This window comes from Sebastes umbrosus, chromosome 14 (assembly GCF_015220745.1).
Source record: "Sebastes umbrosus isolate fSebUmb1 chromosome 14, fSebUmb1.pri, whole genome shotgun sequence".
Lineage (NCBI taxonomy): Eukaryota > Metazoa > Chordata > Actinopteri > Perciformes > Sebastidae > Sebastes > Sebastes umbrosus.
Genome location: NC_051282.1, coordinates 10,829,653 through 10,837,651, shown reverse-complemented (window position 1 = coordinate 10,837,651; position 7,999 = coordinate 10,829,653). Strand labels below are relative to the sequence as shown.

Genomic DNA, 7,999 nt, shown 5'->3' with positions numbered 1-7,999 from the left:
ATTAAAGTCCCCCAAACAGCTGTTAAAGGGTAACTTTGGGGTTTTTCAACCTGGAACCTATTTTCCATGTTTTTGTGTCAAAGTGACAAATGGGGACAACAACTTTTTTTCAAACGCTGTAACTGGCAGCCGCGAAACAAGTTATTAATGTAACATTACATCCACTAAAACTAATAAATTAAACTAACTAATTAATAACTTAAAGTGTCTGACAACATTATAGAAAGGACCCTAGAGAAATAGACTTTCTTCTTACCTTTCACTTGATCCGGTTTGTTTGTTATTGTGTCAAAGTCCCGCTCAAGGAGAAGTCTCGTTGGGAAGTCTGAATATCCGTATACTCTGGCTCAAATAAATACGGGTGGTCATCGAATTCAAAGACCTCATCCACATTGTTGAAATCATTTAAATATTCAGCCATGTCACTGAAAATCTTTTAGATAACACTAAGCTACGCTTTCTGCACTCCAACACAACAAACTCTGTTTGGCTGGCACTCGCGTTTCCACCATGGATGTATTCCACTATTCGTCACCTTGCCAGATGTCAGAACGAGACTTCTCCTTGAGCGAGATTCTTTCCATAATGTCAAACACTTATGATAACAATCAGAGCCTGTCATGGCAAAAACAAGAACTTTAAGTGGACGTAAATGACGATGCCAGCTTGCTCCGTCACTTCACAAGACACAGAAAACCTCTGTTGGTCTGGAGGAGCTGCAGCAGTTATTTCTGCACAAACGTCCACTAGATATTCTCAGAGCTACGAAGTCTTCTGCAGTGTGTAGTGTGCGCGCATGCAAGTGAGGTGGAGCGAGCTGAGTGAAGGCAGGCAGGCAGAGGAGCAGAGTACAGCAGAGACTCCGGCCCTGGAGACCAAAGCTACGGTCTCCCCCGCGTCCTTCGACCACGGCCAACACTGTTTTGCAAGACTGGCTTCACTAGATATAACTTTGCGGTTTTGGTGCTTCCGTGTAGTTTGTGTTGGAGTCTTGTCTGAACAGCGTAGCCACACATGAGCGTGCATATGCGAGCGCACATGGACACCGACCCGGGTGATTTATCCGTGTAAGAAGTTACAAACAGTCCCTTTAAGGAGAGCCTTTATATCAGGATTAATCCAGGGGATATTGTTGGAAAAACACCTTACAGTCCTGGTGGGTACGGTGTTTTCCACACAAAAGTTAATATAGTCTGTGATGCAGTCAGTGAGCCTGTCTATATCCTCCTCCTCTTATCCTAGATGATAAGAAGACAGAGTTTGAGAGGAAGCTGCTACAAAAGAAGAGCTCGCTCATCAGCTAAAGGACAAGGCAAAAGATGAAGAAGAACTTAAAAAGCACTTCAACTCTGTTTGGAGTGGCTTGGTTCGTGAACTAACTGCAGATACAAACCTATTGAGGACATCAAGTATGAAGAAGATCAGTCAATTATCCTTCAGGAGCTTGGGTTTGAATGGTCTCTTGTAGATGAATCCAAAAGCAGTGGCAGATTTATGAGGGGCCGTACAAGACATAATTCATTCTTACACTCACACACACATACATTGTTCTTTCACATACATATATTTTCACTCATACAATAATATATGTATGTGTGAGAAGAATATATGTATGTGTGTGAGAGAGTATAGTTGAAACGTTTTCCTGAAAAGTCGCTTACAAATATTGGTAGTTGCGGGTTTTTGTTTCTAAAGTGTAGTTGCTTATTTGGGCTCCCGTCTCTCTCCTGATGCCTCCTCTGTTGCAGGATCCGCACACAACCCCACCACCCCCTAAATATGCTAGTAAAAATCGGTATGAGTCTCAGACACAGGATCAACGAATAATGATCTCTGTCACTCACAGTGTGATTGGTCGCACTGATGGAACATAATAATATTGTAGACTATATAATAATACATTTTATTTATAGGCGCCTTTCAAGACACCCAAGGACACCTTACAAACAAGATAAGACAATCTATACAAGATAACATTATGTATTAATATTATATTAATATTGGTGAGTGAGCAGGATGGTGGTGCAGCTGCAGAATGCAGTTAGAAAGTGAGTTTTTTTAACGTGTTTTAACAGCATTTCACTGACTGTGTTTAAATTGACTACACTTGACTTGAAGTAGCTGAAGTAAAGTTTCTGAATGCTGTTGAGCCAAGATCCAAATAGCCTAGGTGTCTATTATCATCTACTCTATTTAACCTTTAAATCACCAAACACATTATTACTGGATCAGACTGTGAGTTTACCATCATGTCTCGTTTAAATATATATATATAATATAAATATATTTTTAAATCTTCAACTTTATTTTTCCTCTTCAGTTTCTGCTCTTGTGTTTTGTCCCCATCAGAGCTGAACAAATATATTGTAGATGTAATGTAGGCTACAGTCTATACACAGTCAGATTCAACCACTTTATCATTAAGGAAATGTAAGTCTGGTAAAAGATGAATTAATGGACCACACTGAATAAAACTTTATTATATTATTGACACTTTTCCCCGCTCTGACTTTTTTGATAAATGTGCACAGTCAGCATATACTGTACGTACATACTACAATCTCTACGTCAACTGGATTAAAATGGAGGCTCTGCCTCTTATTTACTTGTCGCCATGTGAATCGTAGTATTAGAGCTCTATTGATGACGTCTTTTTATGTTCAGGATTAACCTACTCAGAGTTGATTGAACTGACCCTGATCAGATGTTCTGGAACTGAAAACTCTGAGGTGCAGTTTCCCAGCATTCAGTGGGAACAGGCTGAACTTGGAGAAACACATGTTGAAGTCACTCGCAGAGAAAGAGGACTTTGATGATTTTATCACCTACATCCAACACCCAAGGAGACAAGTTGAGACTTTTATAAAGGAGGAAGTACAGAAATACATCTTCACAGACAACAAAAAAATAAAGCCCAAAACATACTCAAGAAAAATGTTGAAGACATCAAAAATCTTGTGAGTCAAGCTTTATTTATTGCAACAGAGAAAGTCAAAACCCAGAAAGGACACCCAGATATGTTGGTGGAGGAATTTTCCAGTGTGCTAAAAGATAAGCTAACATTCGACACCATCTGTTGTCAAAACTTCAGTGACATAAACAGTTTTGACTTTCTTAAAGAAGAGATAGAGAAAGGTCTTGAATCCATCATAAAGAAGATGAGCAGCCTCTCATTGGACAAGATGAAGGAATTCAGGATGAAGCCTGATCAATGAGGATTTGATCAGCTGTGTGACTGCTGCTGGGTAACGTGTCCATTCTGTGCAGCTGTTTGTACCAACACACTGGAAGATCACAGTCCTGACAAACACAATGTCCCATTTCATCGCCCTGCTGGGATCAAGGGATGGCACACTAGAGGCACAGTGAACCTGGTTATTGATTTCTGTACAGCGTTAATTGGAAGTGATAGAAGTTTCCACCATCATGATTCAGATAAGACCATTCCTTATACAGAGTTTCAAAGTGATGGGGAGAAGTATGCTACATGGGAGATTACTCCTGATGCATCTTAGCCGACATACTGGAAATGGTTTGTATGTCAATTTCAAAAGCAACTGGAAGACCATTATAAATTTAAATTCCAGGGTAGAGGAGAAATTCCCAGTGAGTGGAGAGACCACAGTAAACAGGAAGCTATTGATAGTCTGGATGAAATGTACAACCTGGGAGTGAACCACAAACAACCAAGCTCTACTCAAAGTAACAGAAGCCCAAAGTGTGTTTAACTGAACAAAAGACGATTTGATTGAGTGCAACAGTGGCAATAATGAGGATGACGCCTTCCCAAAATGCCTGAAACAGAACTTGATTTTAATTTAATCAATATGTATTCTTTTCTATATAGAGAGAGAGTGAGTTGCAGTAGCTTATAAGTAAGGATTTAAAAAAATTAGTGTGTAAAATGTCATGTCAAAAAATGTGTGATTGTTTTAATACAAGATGCATGCCATTTTCATCTTACAGCATTTTTGTTGTATTTAGTTTTAGTCCTGAGATCAGTCCATGTTATTTATAGTCATATTTAGTCAACGTCATCTTTTTTTTATTTTTAATCAATTTGGTTCCACTTTACAATAAAGGACACAAAAGTTTTAGTTGTTATCAGGGAACAAATGTGGAACGAATAAGGAACTATGTGCCAGTGAACCATTAGTTAATGAGTAACTCCTAATCAAATTTTATATTGTAATCTATAATGATTAGTTAATGGTAGATAATGATGAGTTACTCAACATATCCTCATACAACAGTTTGTATGATATCTTCTGAAAAGTTATGTTGCATTTTCCTACGAATGTCCAGCAACACGTAACACATGTTTGAATTTCCGCTTGTTACATGCATACGGTCTTTACAAAATATACTTATACACAGGAAACAACTTGGTTAGGTTTAGGCAACAAAATTACATAGTTAAGTTTAGGAAATATCGTGGTTTGGTTAAAAATAACTCCGGAAGAGGTATAACTTAAGTATTGAAGTTACGTGACAAATAAATCAACGTTGACTTCTGGTTTCACACGGGGTACAAACACCGGTCTCCTGGGCAAAAGTCCGCCATATTTTGACCCACCCATCCTGCCCGACCTCCTCCCTATGCGGCGTTGGTCCCACTTTATACTTCCTGGTTTAGATTTTGTGTGATTTTACAAATTACAGTGCATTACTTTCGTAATGAACTGTGTATGAGAACATAGTTACTAGAGAACTGACTGGGAGATCCTATATTAATGAATCATTAGGTAATGATTAGTTCATGAATATATGTGAATACACACTGATCCAAAATCAGTGTACAATTGACCACAGAGAGGTGGTTTTGCCCTGCGTGTTAGTAAATAGCCTACAACTACATTCAATTCTGTTTATGTCATACTAGCACTACTAGCTACTGGCCGATAGCTGGTGGTTTGGGAACAGAGATGTTAATTTGTCCAACACGGTACAGGCTTACAACATACAGCCCATGGGTGTATTATAAAATAATAAAAGTGATGAATTACAGCCCATATATCCATTATTACAGCCGCATACAGCCAGCAGGAAGCGTTGAAGTCCCGCAGGTCTGATGCACGTTCATTATGCCGAGGAAAATAACTCTGTATTTGGCTATTAGTGAATTTTCCAACTTTTAGGGCATAATGATTTAAAGGAAGGCTATTTAAGTGTTCATACTGGAAAGTTGATTTACCTTGAAAAAAGAATATCCTCTGATTTACAGACGTCTCTTTATACATACGTAGTTATGGACTCATTGGCGTTTTCAGTCCAAAATGGCGACAGCGCTACTGCATGTAGTTCCCTGCTAATTCTATTAACATTTTATTTCTTTGATATGTTGTTCCATGAACAAATAAACTGTGTATTTTGAAATATGGGATGGTTCAATTATCGCTTGTGTGTAATAACTTAAACAATTGTTTAAAGGGACTGTTTGTAACTTTTTACATGTATAAATCTATCAGGTCGATTTCCCATGCGCGCTCGCATATGCGCGCTTGCTTGTGACTACGCTGTTCAGACTCAGACTCCAACACAAACTACACGGAAGCACCAAAACCGCAAAGTTATATCTAGTGAAGCCCGTCTTGCAAAACAGTGTTGGCAACGGTCATAGTACGCAGGAGAGACCGTAGCTTTGGTCTCCAGGGCCGGAGTCTCTGCTCCTCTGCCTTCCTGCCTTCACTCGACTCGCTCCACCTCATGTGCATGCGCGCATACTACACACTGCAGAAAACTTCGTAGCTCTGAGGATATCTAGTGAATGTACAGCAAACGTTTGTGCAGAAATAACTGCTGCAGCTCCTCCAGACCAATGTAGGTTTTCCGTGTCTTGTGAAGTGACGGGGCTCTGCAGCGAGTAGCGTTATCGTCTCCAACCGGGTGCCGGTGTCTCCCTCCGGCTGCGGTCAGTGACGATAACGTTTCTCTTCCTGCTTCAGCCCCGGAGGCTGAGGCAGGAAAAGCCAACACTAGGATCAGCATCGATTCATGGAGAGACCTTCGTCTGGTCAGCTAACATTACTGCCAAACAGGTGAAATATAGAGTGATATTGTGGTTTTAGCTGACGTGTGTCGCCTCACTGTTTTGAGCGATGCTTGTTCATGTCTATGTAGAGCGAGCAAGCGCGAGCCCGACGCTGACTTTGTAGAAGTGTCGCTGTTAACAAGCATTTCTGAAAGTTACAAACAGTCCCTTTAACAGATCTGATTGTTTTTTCTTTTTTGTTTTATACTTTTCCTTTTCATACATTTTGTTTGTTGTATAATTTATTTTATTTTTTATATTATTTTTATACTGTGAAATATATTTACTGAATTTTTTGTAATGAAAAATCGGAACATGTTTATGTAATTACTGTATTGAACTTTCTAAATTGTGCATTTTGCGATAAAAGCAACAAATTGGGCACAGATGTAGGTTTATATGTTATGAAAAGATATAGATATCGGGGCACTGCCAATTTGGCCCCTGGGGGCCGTGGCAGCCATTTTCCAAAATGGCCGCCAAATACGCGCTAAATATTCAAAATTGTGCCAGAAACTGATTTTATGACTCTTGATGATTTCCAAGGTGTGTTCAAGCTGATTAGATCAGATGTCTTAAGATCACAGGCATGATTTTTTTTTACATCTTAATTTTTTATGGGGACTTTTTAAAAGCTAATAACCTGAGAAAACGCGAAAACCAAATAAAAGGAGCATGGTCACTTCAGGGTCAAACTTCACCCTCATGCCTTCATGGTAGAATGACAATAAACCTTTAAAATGGCAAGATCTTAAGCTTTCCATCAGTGTATTTATCTTTTCATTATCAATAGAATTGACGGAGATAACGCTGGATACATTTCTTGGTTGCCAGTAACCTCTAATCACAGTTAAAGCGATACTGAACTCTGGTAGAACTTGGGGTTGTATTGCTAGCAGTAAAATTGACAGAGATAACGCTGGATACATTTCTTGGTTGCCAGTAACCTCTAATCATAGTTAAAGCGATACTGAACTTTGGTAGAACTTTGGGTTGTATTGCTAGCAGTAAAATTGACAGAGATAACGCTTAAAGTTCAGGATTGCCGGTAACCTCTAGCCACAGGTCACATGAGAACTTTTTAGTTTGGGTTAGCACTTCAGGGTCATACAACAATGTTTTATTTTTGCAATGGCCTTCAAATCTGAGCAAGGGAGCTGATATTTGTCTGGTCTCTAACCTGTGACCAAGCTGACTTGGTTGAACCTATAAGGAAACTAAGATCAATCTCCTGTTGAAATAGCTCACAGGGTTAAAGAGAAACACAAGCTAATCCACCACAGCAAGGTTGTATGTGGTCACTTTTTACAGTGAGATCTGTCTGGAAAAAAATGAAATCTTGTTTCAGTACAAACCACACAAAGAAAACTAAAAAGTACTTATAAACAGCAGGGTATGGAATCACACATCACAATCATTGAATCACAAACATAGGCCAGAATGGAGGAACTTGAAGCAGGGGCAGAGTGCACAGTTATAAAAGATTTGCTATGAACTGAATGTTTAAATTGGTCCCATTTTGTAGAAAGTGAGATTTCCATGTGTTGTTTTATTATAAAGCAGATCTAGCAGCTATATAAATACTGTGAGAGTATCAAAACGCTCAATCCACAGAGAAATGCACACAGCCCATATTCAGAAACTGTTCCTTTAAATGAGCCGTCAGGATTTCCGTAAAGTTGTGATGTCACAACTATACAGTTACCGGTAGAAGTGCTGCTAAACCAAGCCCCCACTACTTTTCGAAGTGGCCAAGCGGTGGAATTACAACTTCCGTGTACGCCACGTGATGCTATTGGGCATCTTTTTTCTCCCATAAACTTCCATTGGGAAAGAGACTTCAGGCGGAGTTAAAGGAAACATTACTACGCCTGCTCTATGGGTCAAGTGGATGCGGAAGATCGCCGGATGATCCGGGTACTTTATCACTCGGCAGTTGAGCCATTTTGGCTTCATGCTCCACTGATC

At 39.5% G+C, this 7,999-nt stretch overlaps 1 protein-coding gene across 50 annotated transcripts in view; it reads left to right on the top strand.

Annotated features, from left to right (window-relative positions):
* The window catches only part of LOC119501887 (interferon-induced very large GTPase 1-like), a 342,733-nt gene that overhangs the window by 36,395 nt on the left and 298,339 nt on the right, over nucleotides 1-7,999 (top strand). The gene's annotated exons all lie outside the window — the stretch shown is intronic.